Source organism: Poeciliopsis prolifica, unplaced genomic scaffold, assembly GCF_027474105.1.
Source record: "Poeciliopsis prolifica strain line A6 unplaced genomic scaffold, Auburn_PproV2 SCAFFOLD003, whole genome shotgun sequence".
In the NCBI taxonomy this organism is placed as follows: Eukaryota; Metazoa; Chordata; class Actinopteri; order Cyprinodontiformes; family Poeciliidae; genus Poeciliopsis; species Poeciliopsis prolifica.
The window spans coordinates 8,687,012-8,700,882 of record NW_026562378.1 but is presented as its reverse complement, the minus strand read 5'-3'; the positions used below and the strand labels follow the sequence as shown (position 1 = coordinate 8,700,882).

The 13,871-nt window shown below is 38.4% G+C and overlaps 1 protein-coding gene across 4 annotated transcripts in view; it reads right to left on the bottom strand.

The window, feature by feature from the left end:
- The window catches only part of LOC129352649 (histone deacetylase 7-like), a 46,112-nt gene extending 34,776 nt beyond the window's left edge, over positions 1–11,336 (bottom strand). For 2 of the 4 annotated variants that reach the window (XM_055021745.1, XM_055021772.1), the window contains exon 1: positions 1,381–1,796. The gene's annotated coding sequence lies outside the window, so the exon portion shown is untranslated. Of the gene's footprint in view, positions 1–1,380; positions 1,797–10,988 lie in introns of those variants that run through there. The other 2 variants (XM_055021764.1, XM_055021754.1) reach the window with 2 other exon arrangements.
- Positions 11,337–13,871: the final 2,535 nt, after the last annotated feature.

Sequence of the window (13,871 nt, the reverse complement as noted above, 5' to 3'; positions counted from 1 at the left end):
AAGGGTATGCAAATCTTGTAGTCTGTTTGTACTTCACAGTTTTCGTCCTTCCTACTAACATTTTGTACCAGTATACAAATCATGATATCCATGCTCACTTAACCCATAGTATATGTGTGTTCTTCTTACTTAATACACGTAAATTATGAACCAAGTTGTTCAAACTATTTGTATGTCTTAATTTCATCTGTGCTCTTGTTGCATGAAGTATGGCATCAGTACTCTGTGACATGAAAACAATCACCCTCAGTCACTACTGACTTGTGCTTCTATCGCTTTTATAGTGATCTTTTGCTAATTTGCATGGCTCTGGTGTCTCAAATTTTTCTCATGGCAATATCCACTAGGTTCACTATTGCACATTAGTCCGGCATGCTTATCAAACACCTAAGCACAGTGATACCAGTGGTCATTAAACCAAGTACAGGTTTAACAAACTTTTCACAATGTGGACAGGTAGAAGATCACATTGGAAAATGAAATTAGCATCATCATGAAAATTGTCAGGAGAGGAAAGAGTGCAATGTAAATGGTAAACAGCGACACTGTCTCTGAACTTAATATAACACAGCAGCAGACAACATGGCTCCCTAAATCACGACTCAAAATCTTCGACTATGATTTGCAAATGAAATGAGTAACAATGCAATGGTTTTTCTTCTTACAATGGGTAAAATGTTTTATAGGTCATCCCTGGATCTAGAAGGGACTGGCAAGATGTTTTCCTTCTCCTAAACTTTACATTGGATACAGAACCCTGAAACCCCAGCTTCTTAATCAATGACCCATTTCGCTCACACTCCTTGTCCGTGACATATCAGTGACAGTCTGTTGGGTCACTATTAAGACTGCTATCTTTCCATGATTTATTGAGCCATAGTACAACATTATTATTTTTTTAAATGATTTTATAGGAATTACCATACTTTCTGAGAAGCTGTTAAACTCAGCTATCAAATTATCAAAATAAAAACCTATATCTATGGCTTTCAATTCAAGTAATGTCCTAAAATAACTTTTCAGTGATATTCTGAGACACTGGGTGTCTATGACTGAGGAAAGACTACTATTCAAAATTACATCACCATAAAAACTTCATAATTTATGGCAAATGGGAACAACTATTGGTAAGTCATTTGTTGCAGTTAAGTCATTTGTGACATATTTGATACAAATGCAAAGTTTGTCTGCACATGTCCTCTTTAATAGACAAACAGATAGTAATAATGACTCCAGCTGATTTAGCGTTTAAAGCTCAGCTTACATTTAAATTCCCATTTCCCACTCTTCACGGGAAGCCGGTAATGTCGTTGACACGCTGATGACAGGAAGTCTCAGAAAGTTGTTCACCGGGCATGTTAGCTTGTAAACAATGCCTACCTTTCAGGCTGTGAGGTTCAGAAGCGACGCATTTTACAATAAGGTCGACTGGAAGCCGGAGGAAGTCAGAGAGCGGTTGTAAACGTCGTCCGCGAAAGCGTCCTTGTCATCCTCGAGGACGTTGTTCTTGAGAAACTGGTCGTTATAGTGACAGTTAGCGGACGGTTTACTGTAACATCAGCGAGAGTGCCGTTGTTCCAACCGCCAAAGCGCGCGCCGCTGGTAGCCGAAGCAGCGCGAGGAGCTCCTGCTCCGAAATAGAAACAATTGTGCGATCCGCCGTCACACAGCGCTGCCGTGCATTTACGTGCCTCTTCCTCACTCACTCCGACAGCCTGTCGGCGGTGAAGTTGCTCATAAACCCCGCTGGAAGTCTCGCTTTCATGTGCGAGCGCCGCTGGTGTTAGGGCTCCATCTGCTGCTGAACTCATCTGGGTGAGGGTGTTCGTGGCGCGCGCGCGAGCGGACGAGGGTGTGTTCACCTTTATCTTCCATCTGGCTGAGAAGTGGATGCATTGAATCCTACCTAACGAGATATCCCAGCTCTAATTATAAATAGCTATTAATAGCACTAATATCTCTTCACTTGTGGAAATATACAGCAAAACTTGAAGCGCATAATAGACCTTATGTTGACTTGTTACAGTTCCAAATAAAGACAAATGCACAAATTAAAAGTCCTTTTGCAGTGTAATGTAAAGTCACATGTCCATTCAAGTGTTTACAGCTCGGCTTTTTTGTCTGCAATTAAACAAAAAATTTATTTCAGCCTTCAGTAAAGATGCTGCAATGTCAATTCAATACTGGTTGATTGAATTGACAAAATAGGGCGGGAAATTGTGTACTTTTCCAAGCTGCATAATCTTTGTTGCACTCTAATTTACTGAAAATGTATTCATGTCAAACCACAATTTCAATGTGTGCATTTCTGTTGTAATTGTCAGCAGTAAGTACAATTTGTTATTATGCAAATATGATCTCCACGAGTTTATTGTGTTGTGGTTTTGTATACAGTGATTTATAAAAAAACAAAAAAAAAACAATGAAGGGTCATACTGTACTTAGAACAATGTCTGCAATGGTTATAAGAAGTAAGAGAAATTAGATTATGAATCTTTTAGAGACATTTGATACTGTGTGAAAAAGCTAGATGTCTTCTATGCGTGAGAAGACAGAGCAAATGTAAAGATAAAACAAATGTGAATAGCATAGTGTAATGAACTAAAAAATAAAATAGAATTACAAATAAGATGAAGCACAAAAACACATCTATGTTTTATAAGCATAAGCATTTTTGTGATTTATATTTAGTATAAAAACTGGAAATAAGTTAATTAGGAGCTTTGACCAAATTTTTTATTCACATTTTTTTAGATCTGGGGTGATACTGTAAAAAATGCTCTAAAAATGAGTTTGTTAATAAAACAAACTGTGAGGATAGAAATCTAGAAGTTAACGTGCAAATTTAGCACTTTGTAGAGACATATAAAAAACATGCCATTCTTTTTTCTCCCCCCAAAAATAAATAAAATTAATGTGTCCAAGTACAAAAAGCAGCAACTAAGAGAATAAACCAATAAATAAATAAATACATTCAGAAGTTTTCTTTCCACTTTTGTAGCAAAATGGTTTTTTTTTTCAGTTTATTATCTGTTTAGTTATTGGCAAGTCCTGTTTTTTCCACGATGAACTTGTGAATGCTATTATTAGATATCACTGGTAGACATGTTAAATAAACAGGAAAACACATTTGCATGCACCTCAGTCACCCTCTCAAGTATGCAAAAATACCGGTTCTGGGAGTGAAAATCTACAAATGAAATAATGAGTCACTGGTGACAACCCACAGATCTTTACAAAAATAACTCTGACTTGCAATGGTTGAAGTAAACCCAATTACTAACTTTAGACTTTGATTAAGTGTTTCAGTTTGGAGTCTCTCAACTTACCATAACAACAATAACACTTGCATAATACTTGGATTGCACTTATACAACACTGCTTTGAAATAAAAGGTGTTTTATTACCCTGTTTAAATCTAATATATTATCATTATTATTATTATTATCATTATTATTATTATTCATCACTTGAAGAGGAAGTTTCATTGATATCTGTAATCTCTTTCACAGGGAAATTTAGCAAAGTCTACAGCCACACAAATTAGGACTATGTAAAACAGCAACATATTGTCACTTATTGTGATCTACAGATTTAAATACATGAAAGGACAAACTAACACGACAGAATATGTGAGTCTGTGAAGGGAACTGGTGGCTCAGGGTTTTATCTGGGGTATTAAAGTGAACACCAATGTTTAGAATTGAAACCTATGGGAAATAGGGAAAACACTATGGCACCAGATGGAATAATGTTTCTGAGAGTGATGAGAAGACAGCAACAATCTGCCCAAAAAATGTAAATATGGCCATTAAAATAATTTGGTGAACCACAGGGGCCTGTGTGAAATTAGTCAACCCAAGAGGACAGCCTCAAATTCTAAACGACTCTTAAGATCCATCCAAGCTTTTTATTTGTCTTTCATCCTCCACTAACTTCAATAAATTGCATTTTAATTCGGAGATCTGACCATCATGTGAACCCTCTGGACAAGAAGGTTCTGTTTTCAATCACATGCGCTTATAAAGTCGGGCACAGACACTCGTCCAAGAAAATCTATTTCCACGCGATTTTCCATTCCCACATGTTCTCCTCCAAATTGAGATTTTATTAGGTCTTAGAGTCATCACCCTGCTTGTGGCCAAATCCGAACTGTGCCAAGTAAAGTCAGCATCTTCGGATCCACAAAGATAAGCCGATCTCTGTGAATACCGCTTTTAAAAGCCAACAAAGTAGACATTTTTTACATGTGACCCAGACTTGGTCCTGGCCTACTGAGGCACTCAGTAGGTTTTTATTGCTGCCCAGATAAAATGTTTACCTAAGGGGAAAATTGTGGGACGGGTTAACAAAGTAAGAAGAAGCTACCATCAACAACAGAGTATCTTCTCCCCTGTACTCTTGGCAGGCCATCTCACAGTCACAGGGTTGACTGTGGCCTGAACAATTTGAGATACGTTCAAGCAAATTGAATTTCATAACATTCCACTTTAAACTCCACATTCTTGACACAGTGCTTCTCCCAGCAGCAGATGTAGAGAGTGCCTGGAAACGATTGCCTCTGAAATTATGGCATGCTTCCCCGAAATTAGACAGTTTATCATCGTTACTTGAAAAATTAAACAGCACAACTAAAAATTAATGTGCTTTTTTATTATGGTTTCATGAGCCATAACTAACATATTACTCACGTGAATCATGTCAAAACAAGACCATGCATTTCCAACGTAATTAGCAGCAACATCCAAAAATATTATGCATAATTATATGAAATGATTATCGGTCAGCGTGGAAGTGAGTCTGAAGGCTTGCAGTGCACTGCAGGCTTGCAGTGCCTTAAAAAGATATTTACATCAAGCATTTCAGATTTGCTCACATTGCAATCACAAATTTTATCATGCATTTTATTGTGAAAGCAACTGTGAAGTGGAAGAAAAATTGTGCTGAAAGCTGAAAAGTGTGGCATGCATTTGCAATAAGCCACAACACTAGAGAACCCCACTTTGTTGTAATATCAGAAGGAGTATTCTGTTGTTCGTCATCTCCTTCACATGGTTTGTAGCAAATTTCAGATTCATTTAAACAATGGTTTTCTTCTTGCCGCTCTTCCATTAGGCTTAGATTTATGGAGCGCAGAATTCAAAGTTGTCCTGTTCACAGATTCTCCCATCTGAGCCGGTGTCTCTGCAGCTTTTCCAGAGTCAGCATGGGCTTCTTGGCTGTTTCTCTGTTCATTGCTCTCTCTTTCTGACCTGATCAGTTGGGGTGGATGATCCTGTCATGATGGATGTACAACATTCAGATTTCCATTCACCACTAAAACACAACTATAAACATATTTACCTCTGTTTGCTCCATTTCTCTGCACATTGATTTTGCTTCTGCAACATCACAACTGAAAAAAGTGATCGAGACAAACCATTAATACTGAATTGGACAAAGCTTTCTTTGTGTTTCAAATTGGCCTGTTGAATTCTTCCAAGTTTTAGAAACTTCTAATTTGCGCGTGGTCTAATCGTAGACAAAAGTTTTATGATTTAGAGGCACAGTGACTCATGTTTAAATGAGGTTTGAACATAGAAACAATGTTCAAATCAAGTCTGCTCTTCGGTGAATGAGCTGTATTTATTAATTACTGCCAGGCAAAATTGTTGGACATGCTTTTTTTTAGATTCAAGAAGTAAAAAATGCACTCTAGAACATTTAGATTTTTATCTGTACAAAGTTTGAACCTATTTATCACTTTCCTTTAATTTATGAACTAATTTCTTTTGTAAATGAGTTTGCGGCTGTGATGTGATTAAATATAAAAAAGGCGCAGGGCATGCATCATCTAGTATGTCATGACCAGAGGTCAATGACAAATACCCCAGAAAGGGTTTAAATTAAGGGGCTTCAACACATCTTTTCACCTTGCATTCAATGAGAATTTAATTGGCAGGTTGTTGGAGAAAAACAAATATATCTTGGTTGACTCTCAAAACAGTTTGATTCCCTGAAAAATCTCCAAAAGCAGAGAAATGACAGATGTTCCCTAATGTGGGTAGATCTCCAAGGTGGAGGCTTGTGGCCAGTGGGGCTCGCTGCTCTTCCAGTCACAGGAAGCCGGTAGGAATGAGAAGAATGCAGTCAGGCAATACGGTGATGGAGGGAGCAGCAGTTGCAGGGCAGATTGCCAGAAAAACAAAAAAACACTTGAGGAAAAGATATGGTCAGAATGAAAATGATTAAAGAATAGGGCAGGGGCGAGGGGGAAAACATTTACCAAATGAGATATGAAAACAAGATTTAAAATCAGGTAGAAGAAAATGCTCAACTACATGAAGTACTTATGTTGAGTTTGGATGTTGTGGGTGGAAATGGTAAAACTCTGCTTCTCGATACCAGCTGTTTAGGAGGGATAACTTTCATTATATCGGAGGGGTCAGTGAGTGAAATGACACAGCAGATCACTGGGATGTGTGTGGAATGTGAGAAGTTATCAGTCGGACAGATTTCCTGGCAACCGGTGGAAGCCAGAGACCTAAAAACAAGAATGTGCTTTTTTAACGTGCAGGGGGTCATCCTATCGCACAGACACATATATGCACACTGGAAAGTGGAAACAACATGGACATTTACAGCAGGTACAAACTATGTGAAACTGAAAAGCTTTGATGTGTCTGTTTTTGCTTTTTCTCTTCTTTGTTCAGATCATTTTATTTGCAAGTTAAAAGACTATTCCACTCAAATTGACCCAATTAAAAAAAATAAATAAATAAACACTGGTAATTTTAGCACCATCTTGAAGCATTTTAGACTGATTTCTGCTGTTGAGATCATCAAGGTATTATTGGTTGTCAGCAACATCAGAATGATTTTCAACACAGTATTAAGTAAACTTAGGGCTTGGGCAAACAACTTCTGGGATATACACTGACTCTAATGAGTGGAGGTTCAGTAAATTGGATTTGCTTCTTTCAAATTACATCACAACTTATTAGATTTGTGTCATGGGAAGCTCTAAATTGAGTAGCATGGTTCTGACTCTTTGTTATATTCTTTGAGCCGCTGGAAAGCCTTGTTTTTGTGAGCAACTGCTGCTGTACGTTTGGTGACTGGGGTGGGAACTACAATGGTAAAGAATGTTTTGAATGTCAGTATAGGTGAGGTTTCCCAGCAGGACCATCACATTAAATGAGAGCTTTTTTTAAGTCAAGCGGCAAGGTGAAGGTGACGGACTTAAAGGCAAAACAGTGGTCAGAAGGCTGCAGACATGGGGTAATTATATGCAGTATTGACCCAAACGAAGGAGCAAGGAGAAACAAACAGCACTGCTGGAGAAAGGAAGCCAAATAAATCATTGAACACAGACTAATCTAAAACTTGGCAGATAGGAGTCAGGAAAAGAGGCAGACACAAAGGTCTGGCAGTGAGCAAAGGAAACCTGGCAGAATGTAGGCTGAGGAAACTAGAGCCATATAAACAACAGGTGAGTGGAAGTCAGTAAACAAAGGTCAGGCGTGTTAACAGTGAGGGTAAAAAAAGGGACTCGAGTAACTCGGAAAAAGTTCACAATGTAAAACAGGAAGCAACGAAAATCAAAATAAACCGAAGCAGGAAAACACTATCTGAACACTGAGAAGCAGAAAAACAAAAGGTATGATTATAATAAGACTTGCAGCAATAAGTAGCACATATCAACAACTTATTTTACCTGCCAGTTTTTCCAACTATTCTGTTGGTTAGGAAGTTTAAGTTACTGCCAATTCAAAAAAGTCCTGACATAACATTTTATTTTCTGTTTTTGTATCATTTTTCTCATCATAAGCTAATAATTGTCAAGTAACTTCAAGTTTCACAAAACCCACTCGACTGGTCCAATAACAAAGTACATGTTATGCTCCAAATACCTACATACAAATGTTGGGTTACCTCAATAAACTGTCCAAAAGTCTGAGATAAAACATTTCTCAAGAAAGTACTTCTGTTCAGATGACTCTTGTTAATGTATTTTTCTTAAAGAATATTCCTTAAGTTCACATCAAGTCTGGATTCTTTAATTTTTAAGATGAATTCAGGTTTTGTTTCTAAGGTTTGTCCACATCAAGTCTTCAGTCTTCATAGTTCAAGTTCATGTCAAGTCTCAAGTCTTCAAGAGGGAGTTCAGGTCCGAGACTGAAGTCTTTCTAAAAACAGTCAATGTCCACATTTAGAATGCAAATCAAAGTGAAGTCACGACCAGAGCCTCTGAATGCAAACTCAAGTCAAATCAAGGGAAGTAGAGAGCAATTACAGCAAGAGTCAAAGTTCAGTCTTTTGAGAGGCATTTCAAGTCAATTTAGCAATGCTCGGAAGCATCAATTAACACATCTGTTTGTGTAACTGTGACTCACATCAAAGTCTCAGACGTCTTTTCAGAAATTCACCAGCGAAATCACAGGAAGTTATGGCACAGAAATAGTTAACAACCGAAAGACCCTTCCTTGCCTTGCCCAAACGCAAAAAGCAGAAATGTTTAGTTATTTCTTTCATCACTAGAACTAAATAGAAAAAAAAGAACCCAAACAAACCAAAAAAATCTAGAGTATGTTTAGGTAGGTCTCACCAGCTCAGCGTAGCAGCTGCATGCTGACTTTGAACCTTGAAGGTGCTGGAGGGTGTGAATAGCAGTGGGAAACCTCTTCAGGCTTTCTGCTCCCGGCACTAAAGCAAAGATTAACCACAGAGAGGAGTGATAGTGCTCAAAGCGCCCGCCTGATTTCTCTGGAAAGTGACTGTGATGTTGGAAAGTGCTGCTTTACGACGCCTTCACACTCCAGTGACAGCTTGTGTGGAAAAAGCATACGAAGCACACGAGCACAGAACAATGTGTGCAGATACGAAAGGTTTAAGATGTGGCATTTAATAGATCAGCGGCGCAAAAGTCTCAACAGTGTGAGATTTCGCTCAGGCTGCTATAAATTTAGCATTCACGTTAAGGATGGTGAAATATCCTCATATCCACCAGGGGTCAAAGTGAAGAGAAGAGTAAAGGAAATCAAATATCTTTCTACAAGGGCTGCTTCTGCTTTAATCCACTTACTGTAAAGCATTTCAAGATCATACTGATAACCAAGTTATTGAAACCAAAGATTTACAAGTTACAATTTGATAAAACGTCATTTTTTTGGAGGATCTTTCTTATTATGACCTTACTTCAGTTTGCAACCTTTCCTGATATTTGCAACATTAGAGCAGACATTAGAGAGACCAGTGAGGCAAGTTACTTCAGTTTATTAGACCAGATCACATTATAAGCACAAATTGTCAATAGATCAAAAGCTGCTAATTCATTTTGGTAAAACAATGAAACAAAACAATGAACTAAATTCAAAAATCTTAACATTGTGGTGTGTTTTTCAGCTAAGCCTATTTTGTCATTTTGTATCTTCTGTTACCCCGAAATAAAATCCAGAAAGCATATCATGGAGTATCTGTCGGGTGAACAAATGGCATCACAGGGAGGTCAGGCTTAATGAGCATCCCAAAATGGAAAGAGTCATCATGTTTACAATGTCTGTGTGAACCTGCAGGCTTCAATGTCCTGTTACTTTGCTGCTGCTCTAATGTTGAACAGTTTTAGCTGCGTGGACGGTGGAACTATGTTCTGAGAATGAAAAAAAGCATGAGTTTCTCTCTCAGCTTCGCATTTAGCAGTCAAACAAACGTGAGGTCTGACCAGTTATCTTATTGCCAGAAATACAAAACACTCGAGGTTATGGTGTTTCCCATTCAGTTTGCCTGCTCAGACTGATCTTTAATTTTTCCTCACTTCCCTGAAAATGGTTCAAACTTTTATGAAGTGGGTTCTCCCAAAAGCTGCAACTATCAATTACTTGTATTACCATCTGAAACGGCCGAAATGCCAAAGATAAAATCTGCAAATATTTTTGCTTCATCCAGCCCCAATAAAAACAGCATGTTTTACGAGTTTCGAAATATGTCAAAGCATAAACTTCCCAAACTAAACAAAACGTGCTATTATTACTAGTCCCTGTCTTTTGTAATGGACACGGAACACGAGTTGATTCATGGGCTATGAAACCTCATAAACTTGCGTAAAATTTGAGCAACATAGGAGAACAAAAATAAAGCAAAAAAAAAGTTTGATGAAAAGGGGCAAAACGTTGACAGCAGAGGTTTTGTGCAGGAGCCTTTATGTAGCGTACGGACAAACAAGGAAGAGGAGATGAAGAGAAAAACATCATGTACGTCAAACCCACATTTTTTTCCCTATTGTGTACCATTGGACAAATTGCATTGCATGTAAGGAATTGCACTTAATATTTGAGAAACCAGTGCTTAATAAGTGTCAGCTGCTCTGACTGATGCATTTACAATACAATTCTAGAGGTTCTCAAAGGCAAAGCGACTTAATTACGCTCACTGTCAACACAACTCCTTCCCACTTCATCTCTACCTCACTGCCTGTCTAATCCCTTGATTCAGTAGACTCAAGTTTTGTTTCTTGCTTTTCTTGACTCTCTTAATACTTTTTTGTGGACATATTTGCTCCCCAGGCTGTGTTTCTGCTTCCAATTTTCTACTCTCACCCATCCTGGAAAACGGCACTTACAAAATCCAAAGAAATGAAACCAGAAAAAAGAGAAGCATGTGAGTCTATTACTCACCACAATCTTTGCTTCTTTTTCTTTCTCTCCCCACTTAGCATATCTGTGTAATTTCTATGGTATTTGCATTAGCCACAAACCAACTGAGTCCAGAATAAACCAGCGCTTCTCCCAAGCTGAACAGAACCAAAGCTGACCGCCTCCCAGGAGGACAAGTGAAGATGAGTCTTAAAACAACAATCTTGCCAGCAATACAAAATCTGCACATAAAAACAAACACTGCCCATATTTGTGAACTCTTCACAAAACGCACTACGCCCACTAAAACTCTGCTTGGCTTTCACACTATGCACCTTTCTGTCCTTTAGCAATTAAACAGATTAGATGAGAACTGACATCAAAAATCCTACCGGTCCAGGGAGAGTTTCCTCTGTTGTCCAACAGCAGTCCAGTCAATCAGCGAGGCAGCAGCAGGACGTCCTGATGTGTGCCTGGGGAGAAGATATCTCGGCTTTGACAGGGGAGTGGTGCTGCAGAGCTGGAGCCCGGCCGTGCACTGACAAAAGGAGTCACACAGACAAACCGCTTGACACTACGAGCGCCCTCTAACTTTTCAGTGTCTTGTACTTTCAACTCATTTGCTCTCTCTCCGTCTCTCCCTCTTGCTCAAACACGCATGTTTAATCACATCCCCTTTATTTTCTCTTCCACAGAGGACACTCTGCCCTGTCATCCGCCCGTCAAACGTTCTGCCGGTGCTGTCCTTGCGGTGGAAGCTCTGTGAAAGGGAGGAGGTGGGGGGGGGGGGGGCGGAGGGCAACAGGGCTGGGATGACTGTGGGTGCGTGCTGCAGAGAAAGAGAGCGCGACTGACTGTGCAGTCACTTGTGTGTCTGCTGAAAGACAATTGCAGGAAGTTCTGTTTCAGGATGAACAAAAAAACATGCATCGAGATGAAAAGCATTTGATTAAGTACTTTAACAATCTGCAGTGCTTCTGTTTATTGGATTTAAATGGTTGAAAGTATAGTGGTGCAAAAGTTCTTCTGATATGTATTATTCTGACACTATCAAGATTGACATAAGTTTTTTTTCTTTTTGATGACAGGTGTCTTTTTGTGTTTTTTTTTTCAGTTTTTTGACTGAATTAACAAAGCGTCACATTTCATTATGCTTGCAATGCTCATTTTCTTCATATTGCTAATCAGATTGTGTCAAGAGATTTTATGAGCATGTATGAGAAAGTAGGGTAACACAGAGGCCCTGTTGCCTGGTAGCAAGAAGATAGGTTCAAATCCAGACCTGCGGTCTTTCTGCATGGCGTTTCCTGTACATTTTTGGTTTTTCTCTGGGCATAATTGGTCTCTCTAAATGGTTCTTAGGTGTTGCCATGTTGCCCTCCAACCCTAACCCCGATTTTATGTGGTAACCTAGATGAAAGCGTCACGTAGTTGAGAAGTAAGAGGGCAGAGATAATTGTAGACAGTTTTAAAAACTAAAAGCTTCATGTTGCTCTTATTACCACAGAAGAATATGAAAAATTTAAATATCTTATACTAAGTGGGCAATGATGTATCTCGAAATGTTTCCAACTTTAAGTATGTTGGTAATCATTGAGGCTGAATACAATTTCCATAATTTCTATTAGTTAAAAAAAATAAATAATCAAAAGAATTTCCTCCCATTCCAAAGGTATGGACTGCTTTGTGTTTTCTTTCCTCACAAAATCCCGATAAAATTTATTAAACTTTGTGGTTATAGTGAGACGAAAAAGAAAAAAGTTCAAGGGGTTGGCACACTTTTCCAAAGCCCTGTAGGCCTTGGATTGAAAAAAAAAAAATCACATGGTCCTGTTACTTCTGTGTAAACACACAAATGGAGCATTGAGTTTGATTACTTACACGAGGCAACCCCAACAATCACATTTCAGCTTGAGTAGAAGTCAGGAAGCTGGCCATTAAGGAGAAAACAGTCCCACTGTGTCACAGATTTTAACCTGTTAAAAGTTTCAGTGCCATTTCCATCCTTGCAAAAACATGTTAGAGGAAAACATGTAAGTAGGACTGATTTTGAATTTGAGGGATGAATGTTAGAGCAAGAGTTTGTAGTCATTTTCTGCTTGGACACCAGGTCTTCTCTCAGTAAAATTGAAATTTCAATAAAACTGGGCTTTAACGTGCAAGAAGGACTTTAAGTTTATCACTCGGGCTGACTAGTGATTTAGTGAGCCTGAGTGGCATTGCCTCTACCCCCCGGCAAAATATAATTGACAACACAAAGTCTGCCTTGTTTCCTTTCATGTAAGCAATGCTAAAATGTGACTACAATTTTCAAGGATTAATTCAACTTAATTTTTGTCTTCTCCTTTTTGTTGGTGTAGCTAAAAAACATGTATGTGAGGCTTAAAATTTAAAAATCTAAAGTGGATTTAGTAAATCATCAAATCCTGTCATGTTTTGCAGAGTGTTTATGTTTTAGGATGAATTCAACACTCTGGTACAGATTCAGAACGGTGAACATATATGGTTCGGGGAACAAAGTTCAATGGAAAAATATGTTGCGTATGCTACAGTTTGAGAAGCACAGAAATGTGATTCTGGGATAAAGGTGGGCAGTCATGGTCCTATGTGCTACGAAACAAATTCTAAATTAAGAAGCAATTTTTATTTTACATATGTCACATATTGTACATATAATAAATGTATTTTGGAAAGTAGGCATAGCTGCATAAGCTCAGAATGTTAGATGGAGCCAAAAGGCTCCTAATGATACATTCCTTCGTGGAAAATGCATCAATAGTTTGTGGAGATTTTCTCAACTGAGTAATGTCCAAGTTGTTACGTAGTTATTCTAGAAGAGGCGCCTGCTATCGCGCAAACTAACCAGCTGAGAGTGACTTTTCTACAAAGTTACAGTAATGTGACATCTTACATTTAGATAAAAGTAACTACAAGAGTAATAAATACATTAAATTTCACTTTAAAAAATATCTAAACTATCCCTTGCAAGTTAAATTTTCTAGGCAGAATGGAGTATTGAAATGCAATTTTCAAGGTGTCTTTCTGGGCCAAACAACTTTCCGGGCCACTTCATGATTTACATAAAGTAGGTCTAAAAATGGACAATTAGTGTCTGAATAACTGTAATACTGTAAATATGCAACATGTCCAGAATGTTTTCAAGCACAACCTGCCTGTTTAACTTCATGCCGCAACTTCATTCAGATTTACCTCAAGACTTTAACTGAACCAATGCAGAACCTTCGCTCTTTTTTCCAGGGC